The 26,424-nt window shown below is 57.3% G+C and overlaps 1 protein-coding gene across 5 annotated transcripts in view; it reads right to left on the bottom strand.

Annotated features, from left to right (window-relative positions):
* The window catches only part of LHPP (phospholysine phosphohistidine inorganic pyrophosphate phosphatase), a 144,387-nt gene that overhangs the window by 49,456 nt on the left and 68,507 nt on the right, over positions 1-26,424 (bottom strand). The gene's annotated exons all lie outside the window — the stretch shown is intronic.

The raw sequence follows: 26,424 nt of genomic DNA, 5'->3' as shown, positions 1-26,424 counted from the left end.
TGCCTCCCTCCCCCAGAAAGGCTCTGAGAACACTCCCAGGAAGCTGCTGGGCCCGTTCCCCGGGCCAGGTGGCCCGGCAGCTGCAGGGCGGCCCCTGAGGCAGCTGATGCAGTTGTCTGTCCAGCTGCGGCGTGAGAACTAGGGGTCACGTGGCTGCTTCTCTCTCGCAGCCTCGTGCGCCCTCGACTGTCACCCAGAGTCGTCAGGGCACCTCTCCCCTGTGACTCCGCAGCGTCAGGCAGGGCAGGAAGGACGAGGGAAGAAGCAGGTACAAGAGGACAGGCTCCACGTGAGCATCCGAGGGGTCAGGGCACACTGATGGGACGGGGCCGAGGTCACACCCCTCAGCTACCTCTGTGCTTCCCCTCCCCGACTCCTGCACCCTCCCAGGCTCCCCGGACCCCCCAGGGTCTCACGGGTTCCATCTGTGTGCCGCGTCACCCAGCCCCTGCCCAGCGCATGGGCCCCACCACCGATCACCCACAGTCCACGCCTGCGTAGCTTCCCCGACCCAGTGCCCTCTGTGCCCCCTTCCCTGGCCAGCCTGGCCTAGCATCTCTGCGAGGTAGGGATGACACCTGGCCCACAACGGCCTCCCCAGGGGTGAGCCCACCAGCTGGGTGATGACAAAGTTACACGAGGCTTTGGCTCTACCCCAAGACCAGCACCCCAACCCTCCTCTAGGAAGTGGATTTTACTAATGGGCTGCAACTTACTCCAGGACAGCCATCATTCAGTTCCACATCCTCGTCTCTCCAATGCCTGGGGACACAGAGGTTTGAGTACAAAGCAAACTACACGAAGCTATCTGTTGACCTGAATTCCAAACACAGACAAGGGGGCTGGTACGCATGTGTTCCGAGGTGCATCCAGCGTGCTTCTGGGGCTGCAGCACGTGCAGGCCCCCTGGGCCACCACCCCTGATCCAGCCGGCACTTGCCGAGCACTGCATCCAGCTGGCATTTGCCGAGCACTGCATCCAGCTGGCACTTGCCGAGCACTGCTGAGCACTCCCGAGGCCCGGATCTGCCGACCATTCGCTTGTACGTTCGTTCATTCATTCATCAACTCAAAATCAGGTCTGGAGTGGAGGCCAGCCCGGAGGACAGAAAAATGAAGGCGCCCTGGTCTGGGAGTCCAGGCGCTCTTGGGCTAGTGTGGAGAGGGACCTGTCACGAGAACTGTGACGAAGAAAAGAATGAGGTGTCTTGGGGGGCCAGACGAGGAAATGCCTAAATTTCCCCCGTGGCACCGGGGAAGGCTTCTTGGAGGAGGCTGCACTCACAGGAACAGTAAGAGTGTGGAATCAGGGACAGGAAGAGGGCATTCCAGGCAAGGGAGGCCTGGAGTAGCCTAGCTGTGGTTTGCCTGCCTGGAATTCAGGGCGTGAGGTAAGGAGAACGGACAATGAGACCAGAATGTTAGGGGGGGCAGTTCTAGGAGGATCTCAAATGCCAGGCCCAAGAGTTCAGGCTCTGCCCTTCGAAGATGGTGTGGCAGATCCAGGATGAGTGGCCTCATCTTATAATGGAACTAAAGGCCCCCTGGGTGGAGGCCACAGTCCCATCATGTCCACTGAATCAGACTCTGCACAACGCCCGACGTGGTCTCAGAGCCGCCTCTGCACCTTCCTCCTTCTCCAGTCCGACGCGGTCTGACCCACACTGCACACACTTAGCACGAGAAGCAGGTCAGGGAGGCACTTGCTGGGTACAGACCTCAAAGACCCTTCACCCAGGGCCACATCGAGAAGGAGCCATAGTCCCGGCTGGGCCACTCCCCAGCTGTGCTGTCTTGGGCAAGTTGTTTTCCTCTCTGTGCCTCAGTCCCCTCGTCTGCAAAATGGGGATAAGGCAGCATTTACCTTAATACTCAATAAACATTAGTGATTACGAGGAGACCACCGGCGGCAAACTGCAACACCCATTCTGCCCATCACTCAGCTGCAGGATTTCTCTAGTTTTCCCTCTCCTTGCCTCGGCCTTGGCGCATCCAAGGGCCCTGCTGGCTTTTTTATCACTGCTGATCTAATCAGCATACTGCTGTCCCAGCAGGGCTGGGCCCCCAGCTGGTCTGAGACAAGTTATTTAAGCACTTCACCCTTCCTTCACTTGCCTGGCCTCTTACAGCATCAGGAGCGAGGCCTGACCCAGCACCAGCGACATATGAACCCCCCTCTCCCTTCCTAGGTGTCAGGCGCAGCACCAGGCCCATCACATCCACCCAGACCTCATGTAAACCGCACGGCAACCTCAGGGGTCCTCATTCTACAGCACAGAAAGTGAAGGTTTTCAGGGGCTGAGGAGCATTCCCAGGTCAGAGTGCTCGAAAGTAGCTGAGTGGGGATTGCAACCCTGGTCAGTGTGACACGAAGTGTCCTCACAACTTTGAGTAACTGGGATTAAAATGTAGTTTTCTCGGCTAGGATCCTTATACACACCGACAGTCTCACATGCAGAAATTAATTTGCCAAAATCTTTTAGTCTCAGTATCTGATTGGATTAGAGGAACAAAAAAGAAGCATCTTCTCCGGAGAATAAATGAGCCATAGACTCTGCATTCCGTCTTTGATGAAATGCGTATTTCTCATTAAAGAAAAGCCTTGATTTTAAAAATATACAATCAAGAATAAGAAAGGATATAAATATTCAATTTACAGAAGGAAAAAAAAATCAGTGACCAAGGAAGATGAAAAAAAACTTTAGTCTCCTTAGCAATCAAGGACAGTAACTTTTTTCTATCAATGGAGACGATGTTTTTTTTAAAAATATTTATTTATTTGTTTATTTTGGCTGCACCGGGTCTTAGTTGCGGCCTGTGCGATTTTTAGTTGCAACATGCGGACTCAGTTGAGGCATGCATGCAGGATCTAGTTACCCGAGCAGCGATCAAACCTGGGCCCCCTGCACTGGGAGCGCAGAATCTTACCCACTGGACCACCAGGGAAGTCCTGGAGACAGTATTTTTAAATGATGGTATTATTTGTTGGCAAGAATGTAAAGAAACAGAGCACTGTCTGTACTGGGAGCACAGCTGATATTGGGAGGGAGAATTCTGCAGAAGTACCACAACCCTCAGAATTCTGCGTGTCCCCCAACCCAGCAACACCACATGTGAGAATCCGTCTTAATGCAAAAAATCACTAATAAGTGCAAGGCCCTGCTCTAAGAATGTTCAGTGCAGCCCTGTTTACACTAAGGAAGGGCTGGAAACAATGGAATATCTAGCAACACAGTGTGTCCACGTGGAGTAGGACTCAGCCATTGAAACGGTGACACAGGAGGACGCTACTGATGTGGGATGGTGTTTTCGAACTGGTCGCTGAAGAGAGGAATTTCAAAAGCAGCACGTGCTGGGACTTCCCTGGTGGCGCAGTGGTTAAGAATCCACCTGCCAAGGCAGGGGACACGGGTTCGAGCCCTGATCCAGAAAGATCCCACATGCCACAGAGCAACTAAGCCTGTGCGCCACAACTACTGAGCCCACATGCCTAGAGCCCGTGCTCCACAACAAGAGAAGCCACCACGATGAGAAACCTGTGCACCGCAATGAAGAGTAGCCCCCGCTCACCGCAACTAAAGAAAGCCTGCGTGCAGCAATGAAGACGCAACGCAGCCAAAAATAAATAAATAAATAATAAATTATTTTTTTTAATCGCTTAAAAGAAAATACAACATGTGCTCCTAATCTCATTTTTGGATGGAATACGTAACCCACATACTCTGTGCAGAAGGTGGACCTCCAGATGTTATCAGAAGTCACCTTTGGATGGTGGGCTGGTCCGAGGTTTACTTTCTTTATTCACTTCTCAGGTTTTCCTAAATTTTCAACAGTGAACATGAGCACAGGTTAGGGAGCTGGACGGCCTGAGTTTGAATTCTGCTGCTGCCACCTCATAGCAATGGCCTTTGAAGATGGCAGGGATCAAAGGAGCCAGTGCCTGTAAGCAGTGGGGTCAGCCTCCCCACGACGTCCCAGCAGTGTGACCTCGGGCAAGAGGCTTGACTCATCTCTAAGGGGGATAATGACAGCACCCACATTGTGGGCTTGGCACGAGGGCTCAGCGAGGCAACACATGCAAACAGCTCAGGGCAGAGCTGGGCCCAGAACAGGAGCTCAGGAATGCCCACAGTTCTATCAATCAACAAGAAAAAATACAAATTATTATACTGAAGTTAAAAAAAAGGCTAATGGTCATGATAGAGACCCCGGGCAGGGTCTCCAGGGTGCAGCTCTCATCCCCCTGGAGAGGGCGGCTGCCCCCAGCATCCTGCAGCCTCCTCCCTCTGGCCCACTCCCTCCCCCAGCCCCACTGGCCCACCCACGAGAGAGAGCGGGTAGGGGGCTCCCCTTGGGAGGGAGAGAGCACAGTGGTGATGAGAATGGCTGGGTTCAAACCCCGGCCCAGCCACCCCCTGACTGGATGAATTTGGCCCAATGACAACCTCTCTGAGCCTCAATTTCCTCATCCATGAAATGGACTAAAATGCCAGCTACATCCAGCTGCTGTTGGAATCAGCGAATGAGTCTGCGCGGCGCTCAGCCCAGAATCTGGCATACAGCAGGCGCTCGAGAAGTGACGACCGTCACTAGGATGTTCATCTCCTCCCCCAACGTGTGCGTGCCGCCCCTGAACTACCGCCTGGCCCCCGTGGAGAAGTCCCCCGCGCTCGTTTGCCTCATTCCTCCATTACAGAAACTGGTCCCATCTGGCCATTTCTGCCAGAGTTTCAGAGCCTCTGGGCAGAGACAGGAGAGCGTGCAGAAATGAAGGGAGAAGAGCCAGCGCTGGGGCCCCCAGGTACCCCAGACCCAGAGACGCGAGGTGGGGAAAGCAGAGACGCGGGCCCCGCTGACAGCGCACCCGGTCCAGCCCGCCCGCCCCAGCGCCCTGCTCCTCCACTGCTCCCGGCAGTGACCGTGACGACAGCGACAGCAGCAGCAGCAGCGTCAGCCGGGTGCTTTCTGTGCGCCAGGCACCACGCTAAGCGTTCGTGCACGTTACTGAATTCAGCCGTCATCTCCCCATTATGTAAAACAGAGTCTTAAAGTGGTTAAGTAACTTCTACCCGGCCAAGGTCACACCAGCTCCAAGCGGCCGAGGCGGGGCCTGCAGCCAGGCAGCCCAGGCTAGTGCACGCTCCCCGCTACCTACGCCAGCACCCCTCCCAGAGGACGCACGTGGTGCTGTCTAGAGAGCACCTGGCTCCCGGAGGACGGGACTGCAAGGACAACAGGACGTCCCCGTGCCCCCCAGCGTGCCACTGCCTTCCTGAGCAGGCAAAGGGCAGGTTCCAAAGAGATGAGCCTGCGATTGTCCTGCCATGGACTCTGCCCGCTGGGGCTGCTGCTTATCTCCTGCTCCGGACGGGGTCGGCGGCCGGCGGGTGGGCCTCTGTGGGGCTCACCAAGCTGAAAACATGACCAGGAGCCAGGCAACATACAGGAACAGGGGCAGCCCTGGCCCTAGCATGCAGCTGCTGGGCTCTTCCTGGGGTTGGGCAGGGGTGGCGAGAGGAGAGGGGTGCGGTCTGGAACATTCTGCATCAGAGAGTGTTCCTTTTTCCTGGACACACAGATCTGGAGGCCGTGCAAAAGCCATGGGCAATCACGGGCATCTGGATTTCCGGGCTGGCTCCTCTGAGCACCGGCCCACGACGCAGCCCCTGGGCGCTGGCCGTGCCTCCCTGGTCCTTGCACCGCCTCCCCACCCCGCCCCGCCGCCTGCAGCCCCACACCCACGAGGCCCAACTCTCCCTCACTGGATGGACCTGGGGAGGGGCCACGGGGACGGAATGCGGGCACAGCCAGGCCAGCGTTCAGGGCAGTCTCGTTCCCACCCCACTTCCGGCCCCAAGGCAGTGGAGGGAGCACAGGTGTAGCCCAGCTGCAGGTGCAGGGCGTGGGGCAGGAAGAAAGCCCGGAGGTAGACCCTCTGAACCCCGCGAGGCTCATCACCACCACGGGGGAGGAAGCTCCAGATGCCCCGGAGTTTGGTCTTGCCTCTAGTTCAACACGCGGATTTCTCGTTCTCTTTTCTCGAAGAACTGCTTTGTCAGGCTGAGTCTGTTGAGCCAGAGCAAAAGCTGAGCGCTAGGGACAGCTGAGTCACAAGGATCTGGCTCCCCTGGTGCTACCATCACCAGCCGGGTGCCTGTCACAGAGCCCAGGGGTGGTAACGGCGGGTGCGGACCCCACCCCAGTGAGGTAAGGCGCAGGCACTTGGTACCGGAGGCCCGGTGTGCCGAGTCAAAGAGCCCTAGGAGGCCACGGAGCACTGAGCCCAGCCTCGTTACCAACTCAGAAGGCCAGCTTAAAGGATATTCCAGTAATTGCAAGGATTTTTGTAAATGTTAATTACGGCTGCCTCAATTAGCGCTGAACCCATTGACCTATGGATTATACTAGGTTTATAAGTGTAATTACCTTAACAGGCATATGGATTACAATTATGCTCCAATTAAACCCCGAGCGTATAGCGTACGAATCAGCAGAGGGGGCCCTCCTAATACTCAGGATCAGGCTGTTCAAACGCTGGTGCTTTAAGGGCCCTACATGGGGCTGGCCCTTCACAGGACCGGGAGCACTTGGGAGGCGGGAGGCGGGAGGCGGGGAGGGAGGGCGGTCCACGTGGTCTTTGGTGTTTTCCAAAGGACGGCAGCCACACGTCCAGTCCGTCTAGGCGTGAGATGACCGCAGGACGGGCTTGTGGGGGGGCGGGGGGGTGGCAGGGCCCGGCCTGCGAGGCAGCGACTGCAGGCTTAAGAGCTGTGCCAGCTCGGCTGCCCCTCTGTGAGGACAGCCGGGAGCCCCCCCTCTTCCCCCAAGGAAATCAGGACACTCATCAGCCCGTTAATTATGACTCTCAGCCCCTCCAGGCTGGAGATGCTTTTCTCTCATCTCCAGAGAGAGGGGGTGAATATCACTGGCCCACTTTCCAGGGTGGGGAGCGGGAGGCTGCAGGGCCAGCGGGGAGCAGGAAGGTGGGGCCCCCTCTTCCGAGGGAGCGTGGGGAGCCCCCACTGACAGCCTGGAGGATGGACGGGGTGATGAGGAGGCCAGCAACGAAAGGTTCGAGAAGACAGCCCGGCGGAGCAGGGGGCGAGGAAAGGAAGTGCCTGCAGTCGGTGGAGGGGATGCGAAGTGACCCGGGGCCTCAGGGCGCTGGACCCGCTCACAGAGCCCGTCGGAAAACCCGCTGTCGGCACGCCGGCCGCGAGACCGCAGTTCTGCCGGCCCCGCACGCTCCCTGGACATCCTCCGTGCGTCCTAGCAGCGTGCAGGGGTCCCCTCGCTGGGGTGGAGGGGCTGTGGCCCCCTCACAGCTGCGGACTTTCTCCTGTGGAGCCCAGCCCGGCCCGAGGGACCACGGGCATGAGAACTCCGGAGGCTGCAGCTCCCCGCCACCCCAGGGCCCCAGGCGCCCTTCCCGCCGTGGCTCCTGCGGTCCTGACGTCCCACTCGGGATGGTGTCGCACCACCTGGCCCTTACCTTCCCGTGCTCAGGACGAGGGAGGACAGCGCCCGGCGAGGCTGTGTAGGGAGAGGGCTAGCTGGGCATCTGCGCACCTGGCCTTCCCCTCCGCCTGGTCTCGGACGCAGGCGAGTGTTGAGGCTTGGGGGGGCTGCCTCCTCAGGCACCCCAGAGGGCGGGTGGGCGCTGATGGGCACGACAGTGATGACAGAAGGCGCCATCTCTGGGAAGACAGGATTTCACGGAGGCAGTGGCTCCTTGTGGCCCCATTTTAGAGCTGGGTTATTAGAAATGGAGGCCCAGCAGGGCTCACACAGACAAGGTTATTCCGTGGTGAACCAGGCATCTGTGCCCAGGCTGTCCGGCTCCAGAACTGGGTTCCAGATCCCACCGAGACCAGCCCTCTCTCTGGGGCAGCCCCGGCTCCGAGCACGGACGTTACCCTGGGGGCACAGGGAGGGCAGCAGGGCTATGGGCGAGGGGCTCGGCCGTCTCAGGCCTCTGTGGGTCGGCGGGCCACTCCCCACTGCCCTGGCTCCCCTCTCCCGCAGCTGGCATTCGACAACCCCTTTCCCAGAATCACAGCCTGGAGAGGGGAAGCACGACTTCTCCATGATCAGTCGCTGGGGGGAGAAGTCGGGCACACGCCCCGGTGCACACACATCCTCACCAGGACGGAAGGGCCCTGTGCACGTAAACACGCTGAGGCTGAGCCACGGCAGCCGGACCACCTCCTGCACGTGCAGCACACGACGTCCCTCCTCCCACCTGCACACGCTTCTAGAAATCCTACAAACGAACAAAAGCAGCTGCACAGTCTGGGCACAAGAACTACAGAGACGGTGGAGATGGGGCCTCTCGCCTGATGGCACGGAAAGGGGTGTGTCGTGGTGGAGGGGATCATTCTCAAGCAAGGGCCCAACAACCAAGACCAGGGTCACCCAGGAGCCCCCTGCTCCGCAGCTGCCTGAGGGCAGAGGCCACAGGCACAGGTCGGGAGAGGGTACAGGGAGACCAGACTCCCCTCTGCCAGGAACGAGCCCCATGTCGCTGGGGGTGTTCAAGCCCAGCTTGCAGGCAGGAAGAAGGAGAGGGCTCTGTCCAAGCCCCAGGCCTCCGAGGGGCTGGGAGCTGGGCCATCAGCCTAGCACGCCAAGGTTAGGACACCTGGGCCACCCTGCAAGGCCAGCACTGTCCTCGTGGCCAGCAGTTACCCTGCCAGACGCTTTACAGACACGGCGCAATCTGATTTGCTCCTCATAACACCTGACGAAGTAGGCATTACCATCCCCACTTACAGACAAGAAAGTCAAGGCTCAGAGGGTTTGTCACTTGCCCCAGACTGCCCGGGTAGGCAGTGACTGAGTCAGGATTCAAACCCGGGCCTCTTGATTCCAGAGACCACATCCCTCCAGGCAGCAGAGGCCGGCCTACCTGGCAGACTACTCCATGCACGGAAGGTCCCATTCCTGCGAATCACACTACCGGTCACCACCGGTCACCACCGGTCACCACCGGAATCCATATCCTGTGCCCCAATTAAAGGAAAAGGGTACCAATGGTTTCTTCTATGAATTTATAAGGCTTTTCAAATAAGACTAGCACTAAAAAAGAAAAGAAAGCCTTTTTTTCAGAACTAGGGCTTAGAAACTGAGTTCCTTCCTTACCCTTAAACTTCTGAATTTAGCTAGTCATTCATCAAGGGGCTTTCATGTCCACGATACATTGCTGGGAAATTGTTTTCTAGGAAAAATCTAATTAGACTAAATTTTCATATTAGAAATATCACTTCCCATTCAGGCCTAAACACGATAATCACCACTGCTACTTAGAAGTTGAGAGAAGCCATGTGTTTAAAAATGCACACTTTCATTCTAAAGTGTCCCCCTTCTCTGTTCTTTCCAGGGAGGCTTCAAGCCACTGACCTTGGCCCATGAGAAGGCCACAGCCGAAAGAGCCGACCTCGCTGTCCAGGGCCCAGGTTCCGGCCCAGGCTTTGCTGGACAAGATTCATGGCTCATCTCAGCCCAGGCCTGTCACTCGGAGCTCCAGACTTGAAAACCCATCGCCCGCCAGGGCTCTCCACCTGGAGGTCCAACACGCCTCTCCATCATAAGGAGGCCAAGGAAGGACTACCCACAGCCCCCAGCTGCCCCGAGGGCCCAACCCCTCACCCTAACCCCCACCAGCTGTCCAGGCCCCAAACCCGCAGTCTCCCTGACCCGCCTCCCCACCCCACCCAGCCTGCCAGTCTCCAGCTCTGGACTGAAATGTCGTCCGACTAAATGACATGACATCTGATATTTGCTTCAATGAGTCTAGACAAGCCTGGCTAATACCAACTGTTACAAAGTACCACAAACTAGGGGACTTCAGGCAACATGAATTTCTTCTCTCACAGTTGTGGAGGCCAGGAGTCCAAAATCAAGGTGTTGGCAAGGCCACACTCCCTCCAAAGGCTCTTCCTTGTTTCTTCCAGCTTCCGGGGCCCCAGGCATTCCTTGGCTTGTGGCCGCATCACTCCCATCTCTGCCTCGTCTTCACATGGCTGACTTCTGTGTCTTTCTGTGGCTTCTCTTCTTAAAGGACACCAGTCATATTGCATTAAGGGCCCACCCTACTCCAGTGTGGCTTCAGCTTAACTAATTAAATCTGCAGGACTTCCCTGGTGGCGCAGCAGTTAAGAATCCGCCTGCCAGTGCAGGGAACATGGGTTGGAGCCCTGGGCCGTGAAGATCCCACATGTCGCGGAGCAACTACCGAGGCCACAACCACTGGGCCTGTGCGCCGCAACTACTGAGGCCACGTGCTGCAACTACTGACGCCCGCGCACCTGTGCTCCGCAACAAGAGAAGCCATCGCAATGAGAAGCCTGCGCGCAGCAATGAAGACCCGACGCAGCCAAAACTAAACTAAACTAAAATAAAATTTAAAAATAAATAAATAAATCTGCAACGACCCTATTTCCAAACAAGCTCAGGTTCACGGAGCTGTGAGCACCTCCCCAGGGCGCGCAGCCCTTCCCCTGGAACTGCTTCTTCTGGGGGCGGCCCGGCAGCCCTGACCACTCCCTCGCAGCCAGGGAACTCTGTCCTCTGAGGTGATGCTAGCTGGAGCCACGTCGGGGGTCTCGGGGGCCAAGGGGACTCTTCATGCGCTCAGCACAGGCCGCGGGGAGACCCGGAGTGGAAACCTCACCCAAGAGACTGGGGACGGAGGCTGCCCCCTTCTGCCCACTCAAACCTCCACCTGGGGACACCATGGAGGACAAGATGCGGACTTCTCCAGAACTCTTCTTTCCTCCACAGACACATTAATAGAACTGAAAGAATCATTTATAGAATCTAAAGTCCAAACCGTTAAGTGAGAAAATGGAAACAGTTTTAAAACATGAAAACAGCTGAAGAAAGCACGTTTTTTTGTTTGTAATGGGAAAGGAGGAAAGAGCCCAAATGTCTATTAACAAGGGGGCCGGGGGAGTCACCAGCAGCACCCACACCCAGGACACGCGCGAAGCCACCGCAGCACTCGGCACGTGAAGGGCGTGACTTAGCACTGCTGCTGTGGACTTGGCGGGTGCCCGGGATGTGAAGCGAGAAAAGCAGCGTGCAGAGAAAAACAGTATGACTCCATTTTCAAAACAACAAACAGGACGGCCCCCACCCCTCATGCCGTGTGTGTGTGTGTGTGTGTGTGTACACTGGGACAGAGACAGAAGCACGGCAGGTTAACACAGATTATTCTGGGATGGAGGTGGGAGTAGGAGAGAGGAGGGAGGGTCCATACAGAAAAATTTTAAAGACCATAGGAAAATAGAATAATATGCATGGCGTAATGTTAAGTGAAAATGTAGAATACCTAATTCTAACCATAATATTATAAATATCTAAAAACCGACATAAAGGAGACCTAGAGGTGCACATGGAGGGAGAATGGAGTGACAGGTTCGGGGGACTTTTGGGGACAGTGATGATGGAGGTGAGGCTGGAGGCGAGCAGGACGCATAAGGACCCGAATTCTCCACGGGCCGCGGGAACCCCACAGGGTGTTCAAGCCAGGAGGCGCTTGATCGAATTTGCATTTTGGCTCCTTCTGGCTCCCAGGGAAGATGGATTGGAGGGTGGGGGTGGGATGGAGACAGGGGGCCAACCAGCAGCCATTGCCAACGTCAGCGTGACTGAGCTTGGCGCACAGGTCGCGGTGCATAGGAAGGACGAACTCAGTGTCCCAGGAGGGTCACTGCAGGACATGGTCTGGGTGAGCAGCGGCACCAACAAAGGTGCCAGGGTAGGGGGAGGAGGCAGAAGGGGCCGTGCGCACAACGACAGGCGCGTCTCACGTGAGGAGCCCCAGGTGGAAAGGGCAGGGGAGCGCAATCCTGGATGAGGCGCAGGAGCCTGGGGAAGGCCTCGGGGTCCAGGGGGAGGCAGGGCCACCTCCCCAGCGTGGGCACCCGCAGGGCCAGCTGGGCAGGGCCCCTTCCCCGCTGCAAACTCCAGCCTCCAGTTTGCAGCAAGGTTTTCGGGAGCAACACAGCCAGAGGGCGTGGGTCTCAATCCCGCCCCTCGGCCCCTTAGCTGTGGGACCTTGGGCAGCACGCTGTGCCTCTCAGAACGGCAGTGCCCCCGACATTCAAGTGAGAAGAGCAACGGCCCCGCTGGGTGGTTTATGATGATTGGGGGACGCAGCATAGCAGTGCCCGTGGCCCCCGCGCCTGGCCCGGGCCCAGCTCTCAGAAAACGGGAGCTGTGACTCTCACTGTTGTCACCACCCTCACCCACACGGGAGCAAGGCGGCCTGGGCGGGCACCTGTACTGTCGCTGCTAGCCATGTAACCGGACAAGCGGCTCAACCACTCGGCGCCCAGGTGCCTTACCTGTAAAACGGGGGTGAAGACATCGCCTGACTGTGAGTTTTAAATGAGGTAGAAACAGAAGAGCACCCCGATCAGTGGAAGTGCTCCCTCCGTGCCAGCGGCTGTCATAGTCACCATTGTCGACAACATCCCTGCGAAGGCCCACAGCCAGGGAAGAGGAGGCGGGTGGGAATTCCAAGTTCCGTGTGGAGAGGGGACTGGCAGAGGCCAGCCAAGGAAAGTCTAGTGGACGATGGAGCAAATGAGTTTTGCCTGGTTTGGAAGGCAGCACGAGCCATGGAGTAGTTCTGGGCAGGGGACTGAACTGTAGATCTGAACATCCAGAAGGCAAGTCTGGCTGCTGTTTGTTTGAAGGACGGGGTTGGGGGGGTGGTGTCACGGAAGCAGAAAGGCTAGCTTTCTGGCTACCCTAACCCCAGTTTTGTTTGAGGCAGCCATGGGCCCATTCTTAGGCAGAGAACCATGGCTGGCTAAGCCAGCTGTGACAATTCCACTGCCTTTTGCCAGGTACGTCCTTCCCGAGAAGCCCTCGTCAGGCATGGTCACATGATCCAGTTCCAAAGATACATCTGGAAGTCAGGAAAGGTGGGCAGCACTGGGAGAGCTTTGCATCCATTTGAAAGGGACACTCATGGGGGGAAAGCTCACTAGCACTGCCTTGAAGGTGACCATGACACCCAGTGCCACGGCAGCCATCTTATGACCAGGAGGTAACAAACAGAATGAGAAGCCAACATGCTAAGCAGGGGTGGACTTACCACAAAGTTAATGACTCTTCCGTTTCAGGCCCCTCAATGGCATAGGCACCTTCCAGGGCCCCAGAAATATGTTCACATAAATAGTCATTTCTTAATTGAAGTAAAATTCACATAACATAAAACTTACCATTTTAAAGTGTACATTTCAGTAGCTTTTAGCGCATTCACAGTGTTTTGCAACCATGACCTCTCTCGAATTTCAGATCACTTCATCGCCCCAAAAAGAAACGCTAAACACATGAGGTAATCTCTCACCATTCCTAGCTACCCTGCAGCCCCTGGCAACCACTAATGTACCTTCTATCTCCACAGACTTGCCTGTTCTGGACATTTCCTATAAATGGAACCACACAATATGTGGCTTTTGTGTGTCTGGCTTCTTTCATTCAGCGTAATATTTCCAAGGCTCATCCATGTCGTAGCATGAGTCAGTACCTCATTCTCCTCTGTGGCTGAATAACGTTCCACTGCCTGGATAGGCCACATTTTGTCTGTCCGTTCATCAGCTGATGGACATCTGGGTTGTTTCCACTTTGGGGATATTATGAATAATGCTGCTCTGAACATTCGTGTACGCGTCTGTGCGTGGACATGTGTTTTCAATTCTTTCCAAACTAATTTTATATTCATTAAACCTAATGTATTCTTTTTCTTAAAAAGCCCCTCTCCTCCAAGTTGCCTAAACTTCAGGCCTCAGAAAGCCTGGATTTACCCTGATATTAAGGCTGGTGGATCAAAAAAGACAGACGAGACAGCCCTTGTTGAAGTGCAGTGCCAACCCTGAGTCTGAGAGTCACCGAATGCTTTCTTCGGTAAATAACTATCCCCATGGCTGAAGCCACTGCTAGTTAGTGTTCTTTGGCAGCTGCAGCCAAAGCGGTCCTGACGGGTACTGGAGGTGACAGCAGGGATCAGCGGCAGGACACGAGAGAGGAAGCCTTTAGGACGACTCTGGCCTTCTCTCGGTGACTTCTCGGGCACGAGTACGATGAAGTCATTCACTGTCTTATTATTTAGCTAATAATATGAGTGAATACTTGGCAGGTACATCCCAGCGCGTGGCAGGGGCCTCACGCAGAGCAGACCTTTGATAAATAACATGTGAGGGGCTGACTGCCATCAAGTGGCCTGACGTGTACAGCACCCAGCACGGCTCCGGGCACGGCTGGCATGAAGTGATCCTCCCCGCCCTGTCTGTTAGCCGCCACCCAAGGTCAGCTTAGGGTGGTGGTCCAGCAGAGTGTCCCTCCCACCCCACACTGCTCCTACAGAGATGCCCCCTATGCCCCCTACGGATCCTGAGCCCCTCAGGAAGTCGTGCACACCTTGGACCTTGCCTCCAACTTGGCTGGGAGGACAGCCTGGCGAACCCCGGTTCCAGCAGCACACTCTGAAACAGACGCTGCATCAAGGCCCCCTCCCCACCTCCTGCCTCTTCTTGAAGTTCAATCAGAGCTGTGATCATCAGTGTCCAGAGCTGGACTTAATGAACGCCTAATGACAGCAGGGGCGGTTGCACTTTCTCCCCGACTGAGCTTCCCATCTCACTCGAAGCAGAATGACAATGTCAGCCTTAGAGACCCAAATTGCACCTGAAGATTTTGTATTGATTTTCAGATACATAAGAAAATCGAAAACCACAGGAGATATGTTTTAAAAAAAAAAATCTTTCTTTATCCTCCAAGCGCACACTTACACATACGCTTACGCACTCCCGCACACACACTCACATACACATATACATATACGTGCCCTCTCACACACACACACACAGAGTGTGCGCCCTGCTGAGTCTTTCACGCTGCCTGTGGATTTCGGCCCTTCCTCTTGGCGACCTGGGAGCAGCTGCTTACATTTCCAGGCTCCAAAAAGACCCAGCCAACTCCCTACCCATGAACTAACGATCAGAGCATCAGGGCTAGACGAGTGGCCCGGCCACTGAGGGCCTCAGAGTGGGCGGTGGGCCGCCAGGGTCACCGGTGGTGAGCCACAGAGGGGAGAGGCAGGGCCCCACCTGGAGGCTGAGAAGGCCCCTCAATCCCCCAGGAGGAGAAAAGCTGGAGGCTGACACAGGACCACAAGATGGTCCCGAACAGGTGAGTTGAAACAACTACCTGTTTGGAGGCAGCAGTGGCCGCCTGTGGCGCTTCCACCTCGGGCCAGGCAGGACTCTTAACTGTGGTAGGAGCATTCTCTCATTCAATCCTGTGACGCCCCGTGAAGTCCGAACAATCCTCTATCCCCATTTCCAGAGGAGGAAACAGATGCCTAGGGAGGAGAAGGGCCAGGTTCACACCTGGCTCATTCACGGGCCCATCCCCAGAGCTTCCTGCAGGTACGGGAGCCAGGCAGGGGCTGAGGGCTCTCTCTGCCCTGGGAGGGGGTCCCGGAGGGGAGGCCGCCGGCAGAGCTCCCCCGGGAGAAGCTCCATCATTAACTCGCTCTAGGTGCCCACATCCCTGGGGGAGGGACGCGGCTGGGAGCCACGGTGCCCCCAGGGGAGCCGGCCCACGTGTGCAGCACAGCGGTGCACACTGATTGCACCTCCATGGGTGCAGCCAACCCACGGGCCCCCACTCCACGGATGCATGAAACAGTTGGCTCCCACGTACTGGTATCTGTGCCAAGAGGGAGGGACGGCCACACCCTGACCGAAGGTCTGCTGGGCACCGGGCGCATCACACCTGCAATCTCATTTACCTGGGAGGGCCTGTGAGGTGGCACCCTTCTCCCCACTTCAGGGGCGAGCCCAGCCAGCCGTAGAGCTGAGGCGTGTGCTCAGAGCTCTGGCCACCCTCTTCCCCCCACCCCACACAACCTCATGGTGATAAAGCGTAAAATCAGGTGCCGGGTCTCCTGCAGTGAGGGGCTGCCAGCCAGCAGATGAATTTGGGTCTGTTGGCCAATCAACCGCTGTGTTGGCCTGAACAGACTGGGCCAGCCTGATGCCAGCATCCCAAAGAGGGTCCTGGGAGGAGGCTGGGCCCGCCCAGCTCCCCAGAGACGCTGAAGGGGGACTGAGGAGGGGGCTCCTCTCTCAAACAAGGACAAGATCAGTGGTCCCCTCAGAGCGTGAACCTGTCTCAACTCGGTGGCACTCCTTAGATGTGCCCTGGCCTCTGCCAAGGTCAGCGCCCCTCCAGAGCAAAAGTGCAAATGGGCCACTGGCCCTTCCTGCCCCACCGCCTGCAGAGCAGAGCCTGTAATTCCAGGGACACAGCGAATCCGACGACAGCCCCTCCCACAGACCCCTACGCCAGGACTGAGCCCATCTACGCCGCCTCTGCACTCGGTCCCCTGAAGCCCAGCCACGGCCCCAGGTGACAGCTGTGCCCCAGCCCCAGCTCTGCCCCCCAGTCCTGCTTTCCTGTGTGCCCACCCACATTCAGGCACCCATGCCTTACAAGGGACGCTGCTCTCCCGCTCAAGCACTCACTGCAGGAGACGAACCCTCAGTCATTCACACCACACGTCTAATCAGGGGGTGGCTGAGGCGGAATGGACCTCAGAGACCCCTCCACCCAACTCCTGCCTCTTCCGGTCACAGCAGGGCCGTGGTACCCCATCCCCTGCCCGCCGTCCTGTATTAGGCTGTCCCTTTGTAGAAGCATCTGCCCTAAACTTTACATCTCAAGGTGGAAGAAAGAAGGTGGGGAGATGTTTTTGATCAGCAGTTTCTTTCTCTTTCAAGGGCTAGGTGGGCGATGAGGACCACTCTGGCCCCTGACTTGACTTGGTATGTGATTTCCTGATCCCAGTCTCAACGGGGACAAGGCAGGGCACGTGGCCGGGTCTGCATGAGCCAGGGTCCCCCTGGGAAAACAAACATGCTCTGCCTTCTTCCTGCCTTGCCCTTCCCCCAGCTCTGTCCCTCTGGCAAACTCTTCTTCATCCTTCAGAATCTCACTCAGGCTCCACCTCTTCCAGGGAGACCCCGATCTCCCTCCGGGCTAGTTCTGAATCCTGCGGGCTCGGCCCCCACGCCTTCTGGCCCCAGAAGGAGAAGTTGTCCCTGCCTCATGGCCTGAGAGTTTCTGCAAAGCCAGGACTTGGTGTCCCTCACGCCGAGCCAGCATCTTCAGGAACATCACACATGGAGTGTCTGCAGAGTGACGAACAAGCCTGCAGCCGGGAGTGGCACCCCTGCCCACCACAGATGCCAGGATCACAACACACGGCCCAGCCACCGCCCAGCAGAACCTTTAAGAAGAGCGCACGCAGCATGATTCCATTTACAGAGAGTTCCAGAACAGGCAAACCAACCTCTGCTGTTAGAGGTGGTCAGGGTGGTGGTGATCTCAGGGGTCAGAGTGACTGGAAGAGACCCAGCGGGGTTTCTGGGAGGCTGGGAATGCTCTGCTTACAGAGGTGGGTTCACGCAATAGGAACTGAAGCTGTGCACGTAAGTTCTGTGCAACCTCCTGTATGTCATGAATCAGTAATAGGTTTAAAAAAAAGACTCCTGACCAGGGGCTAGCGGCGGCCAGGGGTGTGTGAGGCTGCTCACCACCCCCGTCAGCCCAGCCGACTCTACGACTCAGGGGTGGCCGGTTCTCTGTCCCCTGCCACTGCTGCCCACGGGGGTGCGGGCGCAGGCCACACCTGAGGAGGGTAAGTCCAGGCTGGCTGCGCCCCGCCGGGCCCGGCAGGGCGGGAAAGGCACATGCCGACCCTCCCCCAGATCTCCACGCCCGCCCCCAACAGACACTCACTCCTCGGACGATGCGGGGACGTGGACACTGGAGCCTGCCTCTCGCCACCCGCCTTGCGTCCTTTCCACTGTGCCCCCAGCCGGCCTGCTCCTGGCCCCCGGACACCCAGGGCTGGCAGGCTTGCCCAGAGCCATGGAATGTTCATGGGGGGGGGTCACAGTCCCCCCACGAACTGTGGGGTTCCCACTCCGTTCCCAGGAGACACGATGGGGCGTCCAGCTTTCCTCTGCACCCAGGGGAGGGGGAGGGGGAGGGACGTGCTTGACCCAGACCCTCTCTCTCAGCTTAGCCCGGGGCAGGGGCGGGGGGTGCCTCCAGCCTGCCCTCCTGCCCTGCTGGGCTGGCGGCCTCCTAAGCAGGCTCCACCCTGGGGGGCTTGGCTGGGCGGCCAGTGGGTCACAGCCATGCCCGAGGGGGGAACACGCTCAGATGCCAGTGACTCTTGGTCCGTTCTTAAACCCAAAACCATGCTTTATAAATAACTGCATTTAATACGACTTTTTTTTAAAAGAAACAGGCAGAACAAAACGCTAATAGTGGTTCCCTCTGGGAGGTGGGATTATAGATTATTTTCTTCTTTGTGCTTTTCTGTATTTTCCAAAGAGGGCGCTCATTGCTTATATAATTAGAAAAATTACATTGATTTTTGAAAAGAAAAAAAAGAAAACCATTGAAGGCATAGTCAAAAACATAAAAATGAGGAGTTCTTCAGGGTAAAAATGGCTTTTCATGGGCTACTGTGCTTGGGCCCAAACAAGCCCCACTAAGCCCACCCCACGGCAGATGAGAAACGTGAGAAAAACCCCAGCGTGCGCGCCACCAGCGGCAGAATTCTGTGCTGTGAGTGGCCCTGGCAACCAGCATGGTCCATCTTGAGAGAAAGGCCCTGAGCCCAGGAAGACTCCCTGTTCCCAAGCTCCCAAGTCTCAGCCCTCGTGGGGCCCCCAGATTTTGCCTTGCTGGGGTATCTCTGCAGACACAGCCGCCTGGCACCTGCTTGTCCCATGGGGGTAACTATTCCAGGATGGAGGTCGGGTGATGGGATCTCAGGCTGGCCTGGGCCGGCTGGGGGCAGCCAGGGGCTGGAGGACAGGCGGTGTCTCCCCCAGGTGGGTCATGAGTTCAGATCCCTTTGGGGCATGCATCAGCCAGGGAGACAGCAGACCCCAGTGCTGAAATGCAGGCACCCCATGAAAGTGAGGGGAGGTCAGACGAGATGCAGGGTGGGCAGAAGCACAGAGGCCGTCAGGAAAGTAGCCTGCAGGACAGCGAGAGCACGAGGAATGGGCACGGAGGTTGGATTCTGGGAAAGACGGGCCTCCAGCGAGGCTCAGCCCCAGAAGTGCAGGGGGCTGGGTGGGGGCCAGGGGAAGACCTGCTCCCCCTGACCATCAGCTCCCCCAGGCTGGTACCTGTCCTGCCTCTCTCTCTGGTCCCCATGTGCAGAGGCAGGAGAACTTCCACGAGGGTGGGAGCCCCTGGGAGCCCCTAGATCCCCCTCGGTACCATCTGCCATGGAGAGCCCCAGCCTGAGCACACAGACTGGAAACAGAATGTCAGGGTTCAGATCCCACTAGCTCCTGTGTGTCCTCAGGTGGGTAACCCAACCACTCTGCCTTAGTTTCCTCACCTGTAAAATGGGGATATATTAGTACTTGCCTCTTGGGCTACTGTGAACATACTTGTAAACATGTCAGTAAATCGGTGGAAGTCACCCTGCAGCTGAGCCCCACTGACAGCCCCATTTAGGGTCGCAGTCTGGTGCTGTGGAAGCCACAGGCACCCCTGGGCCACAGAAGGCATCCAGACCTCCCTGCTGGCCCCAGCACCAGCCCTGGGCCCCGACTGCCCATCAGGTCTAAATGCGGGTCACAGGCACCAAGAGAAGGTTCGGAGGGCAAATGCGTGACGATGGCCTTTGGTGACTCAGCCCTCGGGACTGCAGGGCCTTCTGGTTCCAGGAGTGTCTGCTGGAGATGTGTCTCAGGAGAGCCCCTCAAAGCCCCCTCGCTGCTTCCGTTGCATCTCGGCAGGGACCAAGTGTGGGTACAGGCTACCCTGCCACCGAGCAGATGGCAGCATCTCCCCAGCCCCTTGGGGAGGTGGCACCCCTTCAAGGTGGGAAGGCGGGGTGAAGGGGACCACCCTGCTCTGCCCTCCAGCATCACAGATTTGTGCAGATAACATTAGAATCCCCCTGGTCCCCAGTGTGTTCTAGGAAGCCCTTGCAACGTGTATTGAGGGATGAGGTCACAGGAGCTCTGTGTTGACAGGACCATGATGCCCCCCCAGGAGGCCTTGGTGCCCCTCGCAGGCCCGGCATGTCCCCATCCTGGGTCCACACTGCTATTGCGCAGACAGACAGGAGACTCGTGAACCTGTCTGCCATTGGAGCTGCTGCGTGGACCCCACCAGGGTGCCCGTGGTCCCCCCTCCATCAGGTCAGGGGCTAGCAGGGGCTGGCTCCTCCGTGAGCCTCGGGGTTCAGAATTTCCATCACAGGTGGCCACTTGGAGCCAAAAGCAACATTCCTGCAGGCCGGAGAGCCCCGTCCCTGGTCTCTCCACAAAGCAGCTCTGGATAATAGTTCACCTGATGGAGTTGAGCTCAGACCTAAACTACCGTCTGGGCCCCGAGAGCCTGGTGGGCTATCCCCTCCCCGTGGCTCCGAGCTCTCATCTCACAGCGGACGCATCCTGATCTGTGGCACTCGGGGACTCAGGTCCGCTGAGTGGGCGTGGAGGCTCCCACACAGCAGGGCATGCCTGGTGCTTGTTGAGTTTAGGGGCCCCCTTTTCCATAAAAAGAATTTAAATAATTTAACAGATTTCCGTGAGCCTCAAAAGTATCATGTATTTCTGATATGAGAAAAAATTTTAAAACATTTTCTTTGACCTTAAAGTTTGGGGTTTTGGGCTTCCCTGGTGGCGCAGTGGTTGAGAGTCTGCCTGCCAATGCAGGGGACACGGGTTCGAGCCCTGGTCTGGGAAGATCCCACATGCCGCGGAGCAACTAGGCCCGTGAGCCACAACTACTGAGCCTGCGCGTCTGGAGCCTGTGCTCCGCAACGAGAGAGGCCGCGACAGTGAGAGGCCCGCGCACCGCGATGAAGAGTGGCCCCCGCTCGCCGCAACTAGAGAAAGCCCTTGCACAGAAACGAAGACCCAACACAGCCAAAAATAAATAAATAAAATAAATTAAAAAAAAAAAAAAAGTTTGGGGTTTTTTTTTCCTTCTAATTTTAAAAGAAATTAAAACACCTTCATGAGCCCCTTAAGGTAGCCGGGGCCCCAGGCACTGCAACCCCTGGCTCCAATTCCTGGGAGTGTCTGGAGCCCCGCCGGTGGCCAGAACCTGGGAGTGGGCTCAGGGGTCGGGAGAGGGGATGAGTGTCCACTATGAACCACCAGGCACTGTGACCCACTGGTCTTGGTACCCCTGCTGTGCAGACCCTCGGGGCTGCTGGAGAAGACGCTTGTGTTCCCACAGCCCTCGGGCCCCTAGCGAAAAATCCACTCAACTTGCCAACGGCAGGACGGAGTAAGCACAGCAGGCTGCACGGGGGGCCGTGTCCACGGAGTCTGGGGCGCCCGGTGGAGGAAGCCAGCCGTCCGAGGCTCCGTGCTCTGTGTTGGCAACTTCCCTCAGAATACTCTGCGAGCAGCTCCAGAAGTCAGGGAGCAGGGGCTCCAGACTACAGTGAAAGGCCCCTCCTGCGGGGGTCCTGGAGGAACAGGGTGGGGTCACATGCCTGGGCTGCAGGTCCCTGCTCGGTGGGGAGGGGGAGACCCCTGTCTCTGGAGGCCTGACAGCACAGGCACACCGGCCGCCCACCCAGAGCACCTCCGCAGACACCACGGAGGCTCCCACAGCCGCAGAAGTACAGCCACGCCACAGGGACAGTGGGCCCAAGGGCCTGGGAAGTCAGGGGTAACCCGGGGCCTCCTTCCCCAGGTGGTCACACAGATGGAACACCAACAAAAATAACAACAGCTGGTATTTGCCGAGGAGCACTCACTATGTACCGGGAAATGCGCTGAATGCTTTCAGCATAACACGCCGTTCTGTCCTCCCTCCACCTGGGGCGTCGGTCCTCTTATTATCCCCATTTTAAAGATAAAGAAACTGAGGCCTGAAGTGACTGGAGCAGGACATGAAGTCAGGCAAGTGGCTCTGACTGGAGATGCTTTGCTGCCTCCCCTTGGGGAGCTCAGGGGATGTGGCAGGGCGGAGGGGGGGCTTTTTAGTTTCAACATGGCTGATGAGCCACAGGGAACACTTGGGGGGCCCGGTAGGCCTCAGGGGCACCCCACACTTCCTCCAGCCATCCAACTCCCCCCAGAAAGAGGCCCTGAATAACCGTCCTACACTTCAAGTTGCAGCAAGCGTATCCCCTGCTCCCATGAAGGCAGGCTAAAAATAATTCAATGCCTACAATATTCTGAGAAATAAAGTGCCTTGAAATATCACGGGAAGGAAGTGCCTCCTTCCTTCACCACGTTTCCTTGCAGGAATAAGAGGCAGTAAGAGCCCGCGCTGTTAGCAGACCCAGGCTCGCTCTTTGGAAGCTTGAGTCAGCTTCCAAAGAGCTGTGTCACCTGGGCAAGTCAGAAGCCACTCTGGGCTTACTTTTCCGCAGGACGGAGTGGGAGGGGAGAACCTAGACAACTCCTAAGGGTTCCTAGACCTGTGAGTCTCTCAGGAAATGGAATGTCTGCACGTAACCTCATCATCACTGGTCTCTTCCAGATCCGAGTAGCAAACTCCTTGTGGTCACCAGCCTGGTTCAGGGTGGACGTGTATGGCCTCTGACTCAGGGGAAGGAGGCCTGCCCACCACCTCCCCTTCGGCCAGAGCAGCAGCTGCTCTCCTGAAGCTGCTGGATGTGAGCAGACCAGAGCCTCTCCTGTCCTCCCAGAGAACGCCCTGATGGGGCGAGAAGAGAGGGCAGCCGGGAGGCCACGTGGCCGGGAGGTAGGAAGGCAGCGCCGTGCTGAGAGCTGGGCCGGCCCACGGAGGCGAGACCTGCAGATGGCGGGGAGCCCCCGCAGACGGCCGCACCCTGTGTGCTGAGGCCCGCCCTGGGCACCAAGGTGGGAGGTTCTGGCGGGTCACCCAGGATGGGGGAACCAGAATGGCGGTGCCCAGAAGAGGGCTCAGTCAGAAAAGAGTCCAGGACCTCTGGAGTCCTAAGAGGGTCTTTCGTCCACCATGGCTCCTGGGCCACACCTGCCCACATCATGTCTCTGCTCTGTGGTGGTACAAACCCACACACACTTATCCGAGGGCTAAAGAAGCCCAGCAGCTTTTGTTTACGACGCAGCCTGAATTACTCACACCTGGCTGATACCTCCAAAGTCTTGGGTAATCTCGGCCTCCACTCTCCTCAGGGCAGTGGGCACAGAAACGGGGTCCACAGGAGCAGGAGATGCGGAGCCCGGCTCTTGGGGCAGGCCCTCACACTGGCCACCTGGCTCTCTGGCCTCGGTTTCCTCATCTGTGAAGTGGGCGCAGTGTGTCTGGTGAGGTGAGGCCCAGCCATTATCTCTAATGGGAACGGCCTTTAGATGCATCCCTTGATGGACCAGTGGAAGGGTTTAGAGGGGCTCTGGGCTCCTGGCCTGGGGCTGGGCCGGGAGGCAGAAGAGACTCTGAGCCCTGGTGCCAACAGCCGTCAACAGGTCCCGGCCTCTCCACCTCACCCAATTGCACAACCGGCTCCGGGCTGGCATGCCTGCCACCCACTCCCTGCGGCCCGATTCATGCCACCCGGAGCCTCCCACCTGGGTCCCCACTTCCAGCAACAACGAGGAGCCCTGCCACATGGGCAGAGCTCTGACACCCCAGCATCTCCCTGGGCCCCGTGATACCCTGAGCACCGTGTTCCCGGGACCTCTCATGGCAGCAGGGAGACGGAGAGGGCAGGTGGGGAAACTGAGTCTGGGCAAGCTGAGTGAGGGCTGCGAGCAGGGCTCTGGAGTCAGACCTACCTGGTTCGACTCCCGGGCCCACCAGGTTGTCACTAAATGTCTCTGATGCTCAAAACGCCGAGACACATATTTACCCTACAGGCTTGCTGCACAGAGGAAAAGTGCTCGTCCTGCACCCGCTAAGTGCTGGTTTATCCTAAAAAGATGGGGACTTTCCTGGTGGCGCAGTGGTTAAGAATCCACCTGCCAATGCAGAGGATGTAGGTTCAATCCCTGGTCCAGGAAGATTCCACATGCCGCGGAGCAACTGAGCCTCTGCACCACAGCTACTGAAGCCCGTGCGCCTAGAGCCCGTGCTCCACAACAAGAGAAGCCACCGCAGTGAGAAGCCTGCGCACCGCAACAAAGAGTAGCCCCTGCTCGCCACAACTAGAGAAAGCCCGCGCACAGCAATGAAGACCCAATGCAGCCATAAATAAATAAATTAATAAATTTAAAAATTAAAAAAATAATAATAAAATAAAATAAATAAAAAGATGGCTATTATTTTTATTACCAGAGAGGACAAGGGGCCTGAGCCACCAGTGGCTGGTCCACAGCAGAGCCAGGACCACAGTCCAGGTGCCCAGACCCTCACAGCTCAGTCCATCCATCTCTCAGCAGCAAAAGGAGGGCTGACAGCTTCCAACACCACCCATCAAGGGCTGCTGTCCTAAACCAATCCTTGCCTGATTCTCCCAGGCTCGGAGCTGCCGCACAGGATCTGTTCTGAAATAACTCAGGCTCCCAGTGGTCTTCAGTCAAATGGGGCCCTGGCCTGCTTCCTGCCTTCAGAAAGTCACTTCCAAAGTGGCACAGAAGCTTTCCCTGCCCTTCTCGCCTCCCCTCCCTCAGCCTCACCAGCCCTGGGCTCACAGGACCTCCGGGAAACTTCTATGGGGGCTCTGGGACACACCAGCTGGTCCCACCACCGGCCCTGAGCTCACTCAGGCTGGCAGAGAGGAGCTGGGACACTAGGAGGCGCTCATGAGCTGCCATCCGGCCCTGGCAAGATCCGTCTGGGGCGGCCTCAGTGGGGCTGGACAAGAGCTTATTTTAAACCATTTCAGGTGGAAACACGGATGGTTCCTCTTTACTGGCAGGTTCCAAAGAAGGTTAACCCCTTCTTCTCCCTCTTGGCTGATGCTGGCCGGAACAAAACAAGGAACATCTCAGACGTGTCGCCTAGATCCTGCCAGGCCCCAGTCACGGCCTCTGCGAGACCGATGAGGCCTGGGGGTGAAACACCCAGAAACAAGCAGAGGGACAGGCCTGAGCCCATTCGGCTGCGAGGTGGGGGCCCTGGGGCCAGAGCCGGTGGCAGCCCCCGACTCAGCCAGCCTCAGCCTCTTCACCTGTAAAAGGGCCCAGGGGTTGGGGGGCACGGGGGCGTAGTCGGGACAGCCACGCTCCTCGAGCTTTTACATGCCTTTAAAGTAGAACTTCCACCCCAGCCCAGTGGAATTTGCAAGGAAGCCCGATACAGACAAGGGAGCTGCTCGGGCTGAATTAGGGCAGGGTCTGGAAGCCCTGCTTGGTCCCCCTAATTCCCTGAGGGACCAGAGCAGAACTGGGGCTTGGGCCCGGCCTAAGGACAGGCCCGGAGCCAGCTGCTCTCTCAGCCCTGGGCTCTGAGCTCCTCCGGCAGCTGGGAGCAGCTCCTCTCGGTGTCGGCCTCCCGCCCAGCATGACTTCACAGCAGGCACCCCTGGAAGCCAACGCGATTTAAAAACCTACTGGACTAACCCAGAACGCTCCAGAAACAAATGGACAGTACTCATAGGTAACACTGCACACAGTGGAGGGTTCAGAGCACCGGCTATAGAGTAGACTCCTAGGGTTCAAAGACGGGCTCTCATCAGCTCTGTGACCTTAGGGGAGTTACTCAACCTCTCCGATATAATATGTTAACCATTCCATATCATTGTTTTGAGGGTAAACGAGCTAATGGAACAATCTCTGATGAAGTAGGTCCTGTGTCTGTCACTGTCACAATTAGTGTTTTCCCAACAACCTTAGGAAGGAAACACATCTACACTGAGGAAGCTGAGGCACAGAGAGGTTTAGTAACCAGCCCACAGCCACACAGCTGAGCATACGGGGGCAGCAGGTCCCAGAGCCTGTGTGCTTAACTACTAGGCTCCAAGGACCAAGGCACACCAGACAATACCCAGACCTCGTGAACATCTTTATGTGGAACTATGTGCAAGTGCTGACTGCTACTTTATACAGCCAGATCAATGAGCTCTTCCCAGCCCTGTGTAAGCCAGAGCCAAGCTACTGACAGAAACCATGAGAGATGTTTGGTCAGGAACCAGAGAGGAAGGGGACAGGGCTCATCACAGCCTCACCTGTACCTGCCCAGCTCACCTGTATCTCACCTGTAACTCCTGTGGGATCTCACAGCACCCCGCAAGACCAGCAGCAGCATCTGTTTTTCACAGATGGGAATGGAGCACAGAGAGGTAACGCAGCCCGTGCAGGGTCGCAGGCTGGCTAGGTGCTGGCTCAGAGATGTCATCCCCTGCCACAGACCCCAAAACCCAGGCCCTTCCCCCTTCCCCCGCCCAGGCCCCGCCCAGGCCGGGGCTGCTCAGGCTGAGCCGTGCACCCGGGCCTCCTCCCCACGCTGCTG

Source organism: Balaenoptera borealis, assembly GCF_965194805.1.
Source record: "Balaenoptera borealis genome assembly, chromosome: 10".
In the NCBI taxonomy this organism is placed as follows: domain Eukaryota; kingdom Metazoa; phylum Chordata; class Mammalia; order Artiodactyla; family Balaenopteridae; genus Balaenoptera; species Balaenoptera borealis.
The sequence above is the reverse complement of the archived record's forward strand: the minus strand, read 5'-3'. Positions and strand labels throughout refer to the sequence as shown.